General features: G+C 35.8%; 1 long non-coding RNA gene across 2 annotated transcripts in view; it reads left to right on the forward strand.

Moving 5' to 3' along the window:
• The first annotated feature begins 924 nt into the window (after positions 1–924).
• LOC129049728 (uncharacterized) overlaps positions 925–15,086 on the forward strand; it is a 67,425-nt gene continuing 53,263 nt past the window's right edge. For both annotated transcript variants that reach the window (XR_008513011.2, XR_008513012.2), the window contains exon 1: positions 925–2,552. This is a non-coding gene — a long non-coding RNA (uncharacterized LOC129049728). The remainder of the gene's footprint in view (positions 2,553–15,086) is intronic.

The following is a 15,086-nucleotide window of genomic DNA, read 5'->3' on the forward strand; positions in this document are numbered from 1 at the left end:
GGGGAGGGGGCAGGGCTGAGGAGCAGCTGCAGTGCAGTGTCAGAAAGGAGACAGGGGAATGGAGGGGGTGTGAGAGACGGAGGGTGAAAGAAGAAGAAGAAAGGAGACGGGGAGAGAGTGGAGAAGGGAGAGGGGCGAGTGAATGAGCGGGAGGAGGGGACCGCGGAGGACGGGCAGAGGGAGTGGGAGAGCGCGAGGGCTGGCGGGGCGCGGGGAGAAGCCGAGGAGGAGGGGAGAGTGAGGGAAAGAGTGAATGAGCAGGAGGAGGGGAAGGAGGTGGATGCCGAGAGAGGAGCGAGCGGCAGAGAAGGGCAGGAGCCGGGAAGGAGCGCGGCGGTCCCCGCGCCGCGCTAGCGTTGCGCTCGCTCCCGCTGCTGGTGCTGCCGCCGCCGCCGCTGCCGGAGCGGTTCTGCCGTTGCCTGGGCTGCTCGGCGCTGCTGCTGCTGCCGCCCGGTCTCGCTCATTATTTCTCCCGCTTGTTGGGGGGGGCTGGCGGGGAGGGAGGGGGGTGGCTGTGAGGGGAGGGTAGAGAGGGGTTGAGTTCGTAGACTCCCACACACTTCGCGCTCGGGTCCCTGCCTCTCAGCAGCGCCGCCGCCTCCCAGCGCCGATGCTTCAGCCGGCGGGGCGGCTGGGGAATGAGGGGGAACACCGCGGGCGGGGGTGAGGGAGCGTGTGTGCGCGCGCGAGGGGAGCGCGTGCGCGGTGAGGACGCGCGCCGGCGGTTGGGGCGGGGGCGGGGGCCGGGGAGCTCCTGTGGGAAGGGAGGGGTGAAAGGTCGCTGGTCCCCGGCAACACGGCTCAGGCAAACGTAAGCGGCTTGTCGCAGAAACCAAGGGGTCCACGAAACGCGCTAGGCTAGAAGGCGGGAAGGAGAGATTACTGACAGCCGTGCCAGCCAATAAAGTGGAAATGTGAGAAAGGTTCTTCGGGCCCCTTCCCAATCAGGAAACTTGGGTGATGAGGGGCAGCGAAGGGGCGGGGTGGGATCTTGGTCCAGCTGGTACTGGAGCGGCGACAATTTTGGCTAGTCTAAGAAGGGCATTCGAGTGACCGTTGACAACGGGTGGGACAGCGTCAGAGCTGGAGGGAGAGCCAGCACTGTATGCTTCCAGGACTTCTTGCTAGGTGTATTAGTTTTTATTTTTAAGAGTTGGGTAAAAGACATTAATTAGTTAGCATCTCACTCATCGGCGATTTTCTACGGGATGATTTCATCCAAAGAGGATTTCTTAATCGCACTGTGTGACACCGTTAGGGGACTTAGAGTGTCACTCGTCGCCTTAAATCCTTTCGGGAACAAGCCAGGATATAAATAAATAAAGCTAGGTGTGGGTCTTCCCTTCACAAGGCGCTGGTAGGCAGACTAAAGACAGGCAACAGCTGAGTGTGCACACAGAACTAAATATTGAACGAAATACGAGTGTCGGAATAAAATTCATTGCCATGTGCACGGCTTATGATTATACAGATCTTGGACATATCACGGACCTGAACGTCAACCCTACAACACCGGATAAAACATCTAATGTAGCTGGAATAGACTCTGAAAGGACGTTAGGCGTTATCTAAATCAAGTCCCTCATTTTACATATGAGTAAACTGACTCAGTGAAGTATTTTGCTCAAGGTCGTTCATCAAGTTAGTAGTTTAATTAACTCAGTGTTCTAGGAAGCAGAGTAGTAGAAAAGCATGGGCTTCGGAGTCTGAAATCTTTCTTGGTTTCTCGTCCTTGTAGGCTGTTTTACAAGTGTATCTTGGGCAAATCCCTTAACGTGTTGCCATTTATTAAGGGCTTACCACGTGGCAAACAATCCACTTTGCATGCTGTGTCAATTACATGCAGTATGTCGTGTAGTTATTACTGTCCCCATTTTATGGGGTAGTTTAGGTTTAAAGATACTAGAAATTTACCCAAAGTTACGCAGTTATAAACGTTGTAGTAATTTCAAACTCAGGTCTTCGTGACTGCAAAGGCTGCTGTTTTAGTATTGCAATACATTAGAGCTCCGAATTCTCTCCCACTCAAAACAGGGACTGAGACTCCAACCAATTTCCACCATTCTTGGGAGTCAAACGAGAGAGACTGTGGCAATGTATTCTAAGCTGTAAAAAGGTATAAACATATTCACTAGATTTATAGAATGAAGATATTCCTTCCCTATACTTTCCACTACAACAATTCAACCAAAAAGATGGCTTTCATACTAAGCTGGCGTAAGAAGGAACTTCACTGTAATTATGATATTCTAACCAAGAATATATGCATATCTAGGCAATAACCAAAGTGAATAGAATAAAATTTAATTCCTGATAGATTAAATAGGCAATAGCAAGGAATGCTAACGCTCCTCATAGCGTTCTTGTTAGAAGAATCATCTAGGAGGCATTGGGATTTCTGGTGCTTTTTAAGCAATGAGAGATATCAGTCCACTGAATGAGGAAGAGACTAACGTTTAGTTTGGGACTAAAAGTTCATCTGGACTACGGAAAACACGTTTGCCTCAATCAGTGAAGAAGGTATGCTGAGAGCTGAAAGAAAAGGAAAGCAGGTAAGTTAGTGCATATTGGAAAAGGTCTATTAACCAAAGTCCAAAATTTTGATCCGATGTGTAATGTTATAGGAAACCACTATATAGCCTTCATGACCAAAATAAAGAGGAATTAAACATACAATTGGGTACAAATGGAGCTGTGATGAGGAAAAAGGGTTTGGAATAAGTATGTGGTATTCAAGATAGTAAAAGGCTGATGCCAGACATTGTACAAAGTGTTCAGTGTACAAAATTATGTAAGGACGTTTTTAAATGAAAAATTACAAAAGGGCTGGTATTTGGCACTAGATTGTTTTAAAACAGTAAACGACAGTGGACAAAGATATTTGAAGGACAGATAATTCAAACATATTACATTAAAGCTTGAGCAAAGTATTCAGTAGAATGTAATTTTGAATTGGAGAAAGACTGAGGTTAGAATTGGAAAACCTTAGTTTAACAAATTTCTAAAAATAAAATATATCTAACAAAGTTTAGAAAATATTTGGCATTGCCATGCATCGATTAAGTTGAAAAAGAGCTTATAAGTTAAATTGCTTTACAGATACATGCTATTAAAAAAAAAGTCACACTGTATTCTTATAGTATTTATTTGACCCTTCTCTGATTTCTTTCTTCAGACTTAATATTTAAATACTATTATACCTGTCACTCCATGGGGCCCAGAAATGGTAGATATAATTTTTAATGTGGATGGGATGCTGAATGGTAACTTAGGTATGATATGCCAGGAATCACAGAGACTATCCCAAGACCTAGTCAGACATCAAACTATCAGTCAGCTACGAACTATTAATAATTTGGACAATGAAGATTATCAGAGAATACATTCTAATTAAGCTTCCATTTTTTAGTATATTTTGTTGTTTTTTTAAAAAAATTATACTTCTACATTATTCTTATTGCATAGCCCTATAATTCTGATTAAATGGACATCACAAACATTTTACCCTTCATTTTCTGCATTTTGTATCAGCTAATAAAACTGAATAACTAAAAATGTATAGTAGATCTCAGTTTATTAATATTTGGTATGATATACCTTTTATGCTACAAATAAACTGTTAGAATATACTTTTTAAAAATATAATAGAAGCATTTGACCTTTTCTCCAAAAAGAAATACAATTTTATTTTTTAATTAACAAAGCAATTCAGCTCTACCAATTTAATAATATTTATAACACCTTAAGACACCATAGAACTTGTGTTAGTTATAAATATAAGCAACTATGGTAGAAAATTATATTAATATGAAGAACAAAATCCCTGGTCTTTATTGTCTTTATTGAGTTTTCTTCCTGTTTCAGGCTAAGTAACATAGACATAAGATTTTCTATTTTCAGTAACAATGATTGGCTTTCAAGACAAAGGACAGATAGTTGATACCCACAGATATCCCTAAACTCACTTTGTCTCCATTCTCTTGCTTTTCCTACAATCGATCATGTTACTCAAAACATAATACAAAACATAAATACTCCCACTACTTGAATGTCTCTTGAATGCTTTGGGAAAACATTTTCTGAATTTGTGTCTCACCAGAAGCAGACCCTGATTTAAAGATTCAAGTGCAAGCAGTGTATTTTGGAAATAATTTCAGGAAGCACACTAGGACATGGGAAGTGAGGCAGGGAAGGGAAGGAAAGCAAAAAAAAAAAAAAAAAAAAAAAAAAAGTGTAAATTGCCAGGCAAGTTGTCATTGTTTTTAATCTCACTGTGATTTTCTTGGAGCCAGTTTAAAACACTAGCCCTAGAACTATCCCACTGGAAGTGTGAGAAAGCTGAGGTATATATATACTAGCTCCCTTCAGCCATTGGTCGAGATCTATTCCTAGTGGCATTAACTCAATTCATGCTGGCCAGTCTTCAACTGCCAGCACTGCATCTTTTTCTGAGCACTTTCTCTGGCCACTGGAATTTGCACTGCCCTTACACAGGCTGGAAACACTGGGGCATTAATACCTCCTAGTGTCAGAACATCTCCACGGTGATGGAAAATCAGGCCAGTGGGCACTAAAATGATAGAGCACAGACATATGAGTGAGGCTCTACCAGTTCATTACAAGTATCAACCTAAATTTAGGGAAAAAGAAAATGAGAAGACTGTTATACAAGGTATTGTTGGGAATTAAATAGTAAGGATAATGAAAAAGTTTGGAAAGCTTAAAGTACTAAAAAAAGAAGGCTTTATAATTTCTATAATTCAAATACTGTAACCAAGCACTGAGTGTAAAAAGCCTGAATAATTTGTTTTCTCTGGGCTCTTTGCAAACAAATTTTTAGTTTTTTAAGGTATAAATCATGAAGAATCAATGTATGTATTCTGATTTTGTTGTTGTTATTGTTTTGTTGTTGCTGTTCAATGTAGCACAAAGAAAATAGGAGCAAATATATACCGAAAGATACGTGACCTATCCCAATTCTTTTATAACAAGTTCTATAAATAGACATATTGATTAGAAATACTTTTCTAAGATTTCACTAATAGAAAAATTATTTATTGAACTTTACCTTGTCAAAAATTAAACAGTTTTCATGTTTCTCTACTTAATAATAATAATAAATTCACTATCGGTGGATATGTTTATAAAAGTATGAAAGCTCATACTAATTTATATAGAGATATAAATGTGTTCTATACTATTTCAAAGTCCCCAAATCTTAATATTCCAATTGTAAATATGTCATCCTAATAGATATGTTAGGATTAGAAAGAATACTAAATTCTTTGGCACTGAATATGCTTCCTTGGTTTCTAATGGATCATTAATTTTTCTAGCACTTTTTCTAAATATTATGAAATGTATCATTTCGTACTTTACACACTTGACTTAGAGGCAGTAAATCTGAACTAAGACTACACAATGCAGTAAAAAAGAACTTCATAATAATTGTATAATGGTTATGTAAACATTAGGGGAAGCTGGGTGAAGGGTACAGGATAACTTCTACTATATTTGCAACTCCTCTTTAAGTCTAAAATTATTTCAAAATAGTTAAAAAAGGAACCTTGAATTGATGATCTGGTTCTGACTCTTCCATGCACTAACTTTGTGACTTAATTTCTCAGAATTTTAATTTTCCCATCCATATAATAGGAGACTTGACAGATGCTCTGTAAGTTCCTTTTTCTTGAAAAAAAATAGTATATTTTCTACCATTTGTAGAATCTGACAAAGAATATTATCAAAATCAATGTACATAATATGTACCTTACCAGGTATTTTTAAATGAGTCAGCAATACACATTTTGATGATGTACCATTAGGCACAATGAAAAATAAATATAAAGGAAAACAAGATTAATGTAAAGAATATATTCAATATACTTACTGTCTGTATTTTTGCATTTTAAAAACAATAATACTTATTAAAATCTACAGTTGAAAATACATTTTCTTGGAACCACAGTTCAAAATGTGATAGTTGCATCTTTTAAAACATTCGGATGTGAAAAATTTCTGGAGTTAAACAATGAAAGCTAAAGATGTTAAGATATAAAAGGAGAAGAAAAACGATCTTAAAAAAGAACTACAAAAGTAGACTAACAAAGCAATAATTGACTAGTATTTATATGTTTTGTCAACCAAGTTTTAAATCACTTGGACTATATACCATATATACTGTATTCTGATAAAGCCTAGGGTGACTCCAAGTCCAATTGCCCCCAAATGGTCCTGGCTTACGCCAGATGTCCCAGAACAATTGTTAATACCCTCAAAATTGTCCTAACTTAGATTATTATATGGTCATCCTAATAATACTCAAGAGCTATGACTTTTTGTTGTAGACCTTTCCATTTTAACCATAAGATTTTGTGGATTCATAAGATTACTTGACGTTGCAATTCCTCTATGTGTAAATAATAGAACTATTTATCATAGTTCACTCTTATGCCATCATTGTGGTGTAATAAATTAGTACATTGTCACATCTTCTACCTTTCATGATGTTCTTAGCTAGAGCTAAGGCCAGAGATCAAAAATAGACATAGGAATTGGTAGAATATAATTTTTAAATGTATCTTTTCACATTTAAATATGGAAACAATCATTTTTATAGGATAGCTCCTTCATTAAAAAATACTGTATATAGGAAGATGAAGTGAATTGAAGAAATAAGAAATGAGATGTTATAAATATAATGAAATACAGCTTCAAATGATAAATAGTAAACACACAGATGGCATCAGGGAATAGTTTGCATTATGGATTATTCAGATTTCTTATCTGTTTACTTCCTACTACTCAAATAAGCAATAGTATTTCTTGACTTCTGGATAAGCTTTTAATGCCTCTGGTCAAGGCTCCTTTCTAATGTAGTTTGCTATTTCCAGTGTTTATTACAGGTCAAATAATAAAAAGTTATAACAAGATTATTTGTGTTTATAAGTACAATAACAAATTGGCATCCTTGTATATTAAAAAAATACATTACCATAAACCATTTGGATGTGAAAAACATTACCATAATCATTCCTAGATTTTTCCTTAATATTTAATCTTTTGGTTTCCCTATGTAGTCATAACCATGCTAAGTCGTGAGTGTGTAATTTACATCATATAATTCTAAATTATTGTATCCATGTATCATTTCATATAATTGAGAGCAAATTGAGCTTACTTATTAAAAAATACCATTTACATGTGGATGTATATGTGCATATATATATACAGAGATTGTGTGTGTGTGTGTGTGTGTGTGTGTGTGTTTATTTGTATGATAGAATGAGGGAGACAAAAAGAAACTAAGTAGAGCTGTTCTAATTCTGTAGTAGTGGTAGAAAAAATAGTAAAAAAAATAGTTTTTTTCATTTTACCTTCTCATTATAGAAAATGTGGAACATATTCAAAAAGAGATAAAATAGTATAATGAATCCCACGTACTATATACCCACATTCAAAACTATCAACTGACAAATCTCGTTTCCTTTGTAACCCTTACCTCAGGATACTTTGAAGCAAATTCTGTCACATCATTTTTCTTCAAAAGTATTATAGACTTTTTTAAAAAACTAAAATACTATTATTAGATTGAAAATAATTAACAAAACTCCTTAATATCACCAAATATCTGATCTGTATTTAAATTTCCTTGATGGTCTTATAAAGTTATTTTACATTTTGTTCAAACCTCTCCCCTAATAAAATACATGTATTGCAACTGCCTGGTATGTCTCAAATCTTTTTAGGTATACATCAGTCAAGTTTCAACTAGAGAAACCAGAGAAATAAAACCAATAAATATATATACACATGTTTTTAATTTTTATTGTTTAATATAGATAAATAGTAACAGAATAATAGTAAGGGCACTGGACTACACAATTGTGGGCACTGACTAAGCAAGCTCAGTGTCAGGAAGATAGAGGGGGAATGGAGAGCAATTGCAGGCCCAAATGTGCTTGGAGTCTCCGGCTTTCAGGAGGAACTAGTCACTTTGGTAACTAACCTCTTAAATACCTCCTCCCAGGTACTTAAGAAAACTTTCACAGTTTGTCCAGAATTTGACTGAGGAGCTGATATGGTTAGCCTTTGTGTCTCCACCAAAATCTCATCTTGCATTGTAATTCCCATAATACCATAATCCCATAATCCCCATGTGTCAAGGGAGACACCAGGTGGAGGCAATTGAATAATGAGGGCTGTTTCTCCCATGCCATTCTTGTGACTGTGAGTTCTCACGACATCTGATGGTTTTATAAGGGGCTCTTCTAGCCTTCACTCAGCACTTCTTCCGTCTGCCTTGTGAAGAAGGTGCCTTGCTTCCCCTTCACCTTCCACCATGATTGTAAGTTTCTTGGGGCCTCCCCAACTATGCTGAACTGTGAGTCAACTAAACCTTTTTTCTTTATAAATTACCCAGTCTCGGGCAATTCAATATAGCAGTATGAAAACAAACTAATACAGGAGCCATGACTTTATTTTGATAATTCTAGTCAAATTATCAAAATTTGTGTCGTCACTAGGCCTAGAATTTTCTACTTATAAAGGTCAAGTAAGAATTTAATATACGTCCTATCTCAGGAACATTAAACATATAGTTTTCATGTGAAAAGTTAAGTTTGGGTCTTTTCTATACCTTCCAAGAATCTACTTAATATGTTCAGTAAATCCTCCACCTTCTTGAGCTCATGGAAGACAGTTACAAAAAATTATTATCATTATTTATTGAATCTGCCGTGTGTCATTTCTGGTATGATTCTGGCTATCTGCTTTTTCTCTTTAACATGGATCAAATTGTCCTGCTTTTCTGCATGTAATTTTTTATGAGATACCGGTTGTTGTGAATTTTATCTTGTTAGATGCTGAATGTTTTTGTGTTCCTATAGATATTCTTGAGCTTTCTCAAGGGATGTGGTTCTTTAGAAAGTGGAATTTTGGGGTCTTCTAAGCTTTATTAGATGGGACCAGATCACCATTTAGTAATGGGCTAATTTTGCTGTGTAACTGAGGGAATATCCTCTGAGTACTACAGCTGATGCATAATGAATTATGAGGTTTTCAACACTGTGGGTGGTGGGAACAAGAACAATTCCCAGATCTGTGTGAGCACCAGGTGCTGTTACCTCTAATCCTTAAGTAGTTTTCTCCAGTGCATGTGCTGATTAGTACTTAGCTGAAGACTCAAAGGGACTCTTTCACATTTCCAAAGTTTTATTTCTGTGGAGCTCTTTTCTCTCAGTACATTGCCACCCTGTGTATTCTAGCCATCCTCTTTGGTATTTCCCTAAAAAGTTAAACATGGAATTCCCATATGACTCAGCAATTCCACTCCTAGATATATACACGAAAGAATTAAAAGCAGATTTCCAAACAAATACTTTTACATAAATTCATATAACAGCATTACAATAGCCCAAAAGTGGAAACAACCAAAATCTCCATCAACTAATTAGGGAATAAGCAAAATGTGATAGTCATCCAATGCGAAATCATTGAACCATAAAGAGGACTTAAGAACTTACGCATGCTACAACATGAATGAACCTCAAAAATATTACGTTAAGTGAAAGAAGTCAGATTCAAAAGGTCACATAATACATGATTCCATTAACATGGAACATACAGAATAGATAAATCCATAAAGACAGAAAGACTATTTCTAGAGGCTTGGGGAAATGGTAAATGGGAAATGACTGCTTAATGGAGTTGAGTCTTCTTTTTGGAATGATGCACATGCCTTAGAACTAGATACAGGTGATAGTTACACAGCATTGTGAATGCAAAAAGTACCAATGAATTGTGGTATACCGAATAAAGGTTAATGGCTAACTTCGTGTTATCTGAATTTTACCTCAGTAAAAAAAATGTAACTCCCCCCGATACTCTGCACCATCTTTCCAGAATCCTCTAATTACTTATTCTCTACAAAGAGATTATACTGTGATACAAGTATTTAGCACAAGCCCCGTGTTTATAAAGGTTACACACAATGTAAAACACATAATTTATGCAAGAAAAATTAATAATTTTCCTGAAACAATATTTTGACAAGAATTAAAAGCTAAACAAGCATTTTGTGTGTGTATGTGTGTGTAGTATTCTTTCTTCTATCATTGTAGAATGGCCAGATAAATACAATAAATATGTTTTCATTGAACATAAAGTATATATCCTCGTGATGCATTAATAATGCATTTGTGGAAATTCTTGAAAGATTATTTCTTCACTCATTTCATATTTGAAGAAGAAGGATGAATTAGGGAGGTGTCAGAAAGACAAAGATGAGAAGCAGTATTATATACCATTACCATTTTGTAGAAAAGCTTTTGTAGCATGAGGTAGTAGAGTGTAGTCATTAAGTATACACCCTCAAATCAGATTACCTGGGTTTGTGTATTGTCCTCTTACCTACCATGTGACCTTGGACAAGCTGTCCACCCTTTGTGGCTCAGTTTATTCACCTGTAAAATCAGAATAATGTCACCTGCCTTTGCTACAGAAAATAAGTACTCTATCAAAATTTATACTTCACCTTGCACAGTGTAATGTTATTTTTGAAGGATGGCTGCCTGGCCAGGCACTAAGTTTCTGAGCTTCCCATGCATTCAGGTATGACCAAGTGACTATTTCTCACTAAGAGAATGAAAGTTGAATTGCTGTATACCACTAAAGGCTCATGGTTTTTAAGAAATTACTGTGCCTTCTTCAAAATATTTTCCCCTTTCATCAATCAGCTGGAAGTAGTGAACAATAAGGCTACTAGGCCCTGAACCATAATATGAAAGAAAGCTGCCTATGACCAAAAATGCCTTCACTGGACTAGTATGTGAAGCAGGGAGGGGGGTAACATCTACCATGTTAAGCTACTAAAATTTCGGGGGCTGTTTGGTATAGCAGTAGGCATAATCCTAATATTATGTATTAGGGTTATGAAGATCAAATGGATTAATGTGATAGTGCTTGCTTATAACTGAGCTTGGCATATTTTAAATGTTTGCTAAATGTTAGCTATGATATTCTCTTTTCATTGTGACAAAATATGTATACCATAAAATTTGCCATTTTAACCGCTTTTAAGTGTACGATTCAGTGGCATTATTATATTCACAATGTTATGCAATCTTCACCGCTCTAAATTTCCAGAACCTTTTATCACCTCAAATAAAAATCTCTGCCCTTTAAGTTATAACTCCTCATTCTCCCTGCATGCAGACAAATTTGCCAATTCTAGGTATTTCGTCCAAGTGGAATCATCCAATATTTGCAAATTTGTACCTTGTTTATTTCAGTTAGCATGATGTTTGCAAGGTTCATCCATGTTGTAGCATATGTAAGAACTTCGTTTCTCATTATGGCTGAATAACATTCCATCATAGGTAATATCACATTTTGGTTTAACTATTTATATATGTTGATGAACACTTGAGTTGTTTCCACCTTTTAGCCATTGTGAATAATATTACAGGGAACATTGGTATGCAAACATCTTTGTAAATGCCCATTTTCAATTTGGGGGAATATATACCTACTCAGTGGAATTGCTGGGTCATATGGTAATCCTATGTTTAACTTTTTGAAGAACAAACTGTTTTACGCAGAAGTAGCATCATTTTACATTCCTATCAACAATGTACAAGAATTCCAATTTCTGACCATCATTAACACTTCTTTCTGTTTTGTTTTTGTTTTTATAACTATACTAGTAGGTGTGTAGTGGGATCTCTATGGATTTTGATTTTTATTTCCTTAGTCATAATGATGTTAAGCATTTTAAAATGTGTTTATATGTTGATTGGCCATTTGTATATTTTAATTGAAAAATATCTGTTCAAGTTATTTGCCCATTTTTAAATTGAGCTTTTGACTTTTTGTTGTTCAGATGTGACTATTCTTTACATATTCTGAATACTAGCACCCTGTTGGATATAGGATTTGCAAATACTTTCTCCCAATTTAAATGTCTTTTCATTTTCTTGATGATGTCCTTTGATATATAAAAGTTATTAATTTTAATAAAGTCCAACTTATTTTTCTTTTGTTTTTCTTTTCGTATCACATCTAAGATTCCATTGCCAAATTTAATGTCATGAAGATTTACCCCTGTATCTTTCTAAGAGTTTTATGATTTTAGATCTTATAGTTAGGTCGTTGATTTATTTTGAGTTAATTTTTGTATATGGTATGAGGCAGAGATCCAATTTCATTTATTTGCATGTGGAAATCCAGTTGTTCCAGTACAATGTTAACTATTCTTATGAGTTATGGAAGGTATCAGAGTCCAGTATACAGTAGTTATAACTTCCTAATGACTTGAATATTAGCATACTCTATTTCTTTCATTTTCCTTTTTTTTTCTTCTTTCTTTGCTCTTTTAGCATACTCTATTTCTAAATGAAGATTTAGAAAAGGTTTTTGTTGGTACTAAGGGAGGAAGACAAAAATGGAGAATAAAGATGAGGAAAGAAATGATAAGATTCTCTTTTATCTTGAAAAAGTCATTCATGTCTATATTAACGGTATGTTCCAGAGCCTCCAAAAATTCCTGGGCACTCATAGTAGGATTCTGATATATAGTTTTATATGCACTCTTTATTCCCCAGAAGTCCTGCTACTCTACATAAGGGAAAAGCCTGGGATGACAAAGGATAAATATTTTAAGTGTTCCAGACTTTTACATTCTACATTTTCACCTCTGTGCTCTATTAGCTCTTTCTAAAATGCAAAGCCAAAATGAAAGTTACTCCCACCATGCTAAACTACACAACAACTAAAATTTCTCTTATGCCTTGCCTTTGGTCTAACAAAACATTTTGCCTCCTAAACTAAGGAAAGATAAGAATTTAAAAAATAGAACTTAGGTAGAAACTAACAAAAAATGGAAAGCATAGAAAAATTAAAGTTTAATCTCTTCCCTGTATGCTAACAACTAAAATGTATCCATGAATTGGCTTCGTTAATACATGTTTATGGAACACCAAGGCTTGCTTCCTATTTCTTACTTCAAATATGCCAAGGCAGCATGCTTATCCAAGTGTTGTTAGCTGGAGATAGACTTGGGATATCCCCACATCTAGGTAATAAGTTTCTCAGTTTTATTTGCAGATTTATTTCCAGCTCTCCCTCCTCAACCCCAGTTTCAATCTATATAGTTTTCATACTTTAAACCAATTATGTGAGTCATAGACATGGTCCTATATTCCCTCAACTAATCCCAAAGATTGCATATTTTGTTAGCACAACCCTTCATCACACCCCGATCCTATGATCTCTTTTTACCTCTCACCTACTTAGCTCATCCTTTGTCTGAATTATTTTTACTAATTGGTTGTGAAGTTAGTCCTACATGCTGGAAAAGACCAACCTCTTAGCATTGCAACTAAAGAGCAGTGCTATAGGTGTTTGTGGCTGAGCATATATATTCAGCAAGTGCTGTTACCGTGGTGGATTTAATGAGCCTGTCAGTAGACCAGTGCCCAACATATAGTAGAAGACTAGCCTCAATAACACCATCATGGAGCATAAGGAGTAATGGTAAAGATACAGTTCCCATTAAGTAAAGACCGGCCCATATCCTCATCCTTATGTTCAATTTCTGAACAGGTACTAACTACAACTCCACTAGATCCTAGGGAGAAAAAGAGTCCCCTTCATTAAACACAAAAAGTATAATTTTTTTACTACTCTAAAGAGAGGGAATTTGAAATATGATTTGAGGTTTTTTTAGAACATAAAGTATGCAACTTAGTATGTGGAGCAAATTCACACTGGCTACATTAATATCCAGTCCTGGTCTCTCAAGCAGCTCTGTGGTTCTGACAGAAAACGCCATAATTCCCTGCTGGAACTTGTCTGAATCCTGTCAACTCTTCTGACAGCCAGAAGCAGAGTTCTCATCTTTTACAGTTTCTAAAACCCTTTTTCTATTGAACTGCCCAGTAAATTCCTATTTCTCTGTCAATGAGAAATCTCTGAATTTCTCAGCTTATTTGCAAAGCAGAGATGAATGACAGATTCTGAGTTTAATTACTATTGAAGTTCAGGACACTAGTTCTGTCTACCACCACAAGCCTTTTTGAAATTCCCCAAATGCTCACAAACAGTACCCATCTAGAGCTCTTTCATTTTAGGTTAACAACTTGAAAACTGCTCTACTAACATATATAATAATAACCAAAATACTAGGAGTTATCCAATGAAAATAAGGGCAAAGTTATTTCAGTAGACCTCATAGACCTAAATTAAAAAGTTATTTCTGTAGATCTCCCTTTTAAAGACTTCCTAGTAAAGTTCACTCAGGGATGTCTGTATCTGTACCAGTTATATATATTTTAACATTCTCTATATAGTATATTTTCCAACATGGTCTTTCTGTATTTCAGTCTTTTCATAACTCAATTTGGAGTATTAAATGCTATGTCTTAACTTTATGCTCTTTGCATTCTCAGCCCTTTTGTTGACTATCTCTGTGACATAGGACAAGCACTTCACCTTTTGGGACCTTATTCGTCTATAATATAAAGGAGTTTATTAAACCATTTTGAGAATCCTTATAGTTCTGACTTTCTATAAGAGTAATTTGAAAATATGAAATATGGGTAAGAAGTCAAGGAAATTTTATCTCTAATTCTTTTCTGAGGATTTGAAGAGTTAAATTTAAATCTATTACTTTATGGGAGAATACTAACTTACAATAATATATTAATTTTAATATATTATTGATAGTCAATGAAAGAAGAATGAAGTGTATTGAAATAGATATTTCTCAAAACATTTGTAAATAATTAAGTCACTCACACATAACATGTGATGCTTGATTCTTTATGTAGATTTAGATATTGAATATATTCTTTCATAATGCAGACAAATATTAATATATGTCCCTGTGATACATATAAAATGAAATTATTTGAAATAATTGCAAGCCAGAATCAATTATATAGAGGCCAAAATGTATCATTCTGTTGATCCAAATTGTTTTGCCAAGGCAATTTTGAGGTAGAAGCAATTTTGAGGGAGTTTGATTTATACAGTTGATAGGTTACAAGCTGGCTGCCTTGTTTTATTTTACCAGCACTGTCTCCATT

Source organism: Pongo abelii, chromosome 15 (genome assembly GCF_028885655.2).
Source record: "Pongo abelii isolate AG06213 chromosome 15, NHGRI_mPonAbe1-v2.0_pri, whole genome shotgun sequence".
In the NCBI taxonomy this organism is placed as follows: Eukaryota; Metazoa; Chordata; class Mammalia; order Primates; family Hominidae; genus Pongo; species Pongo abelii.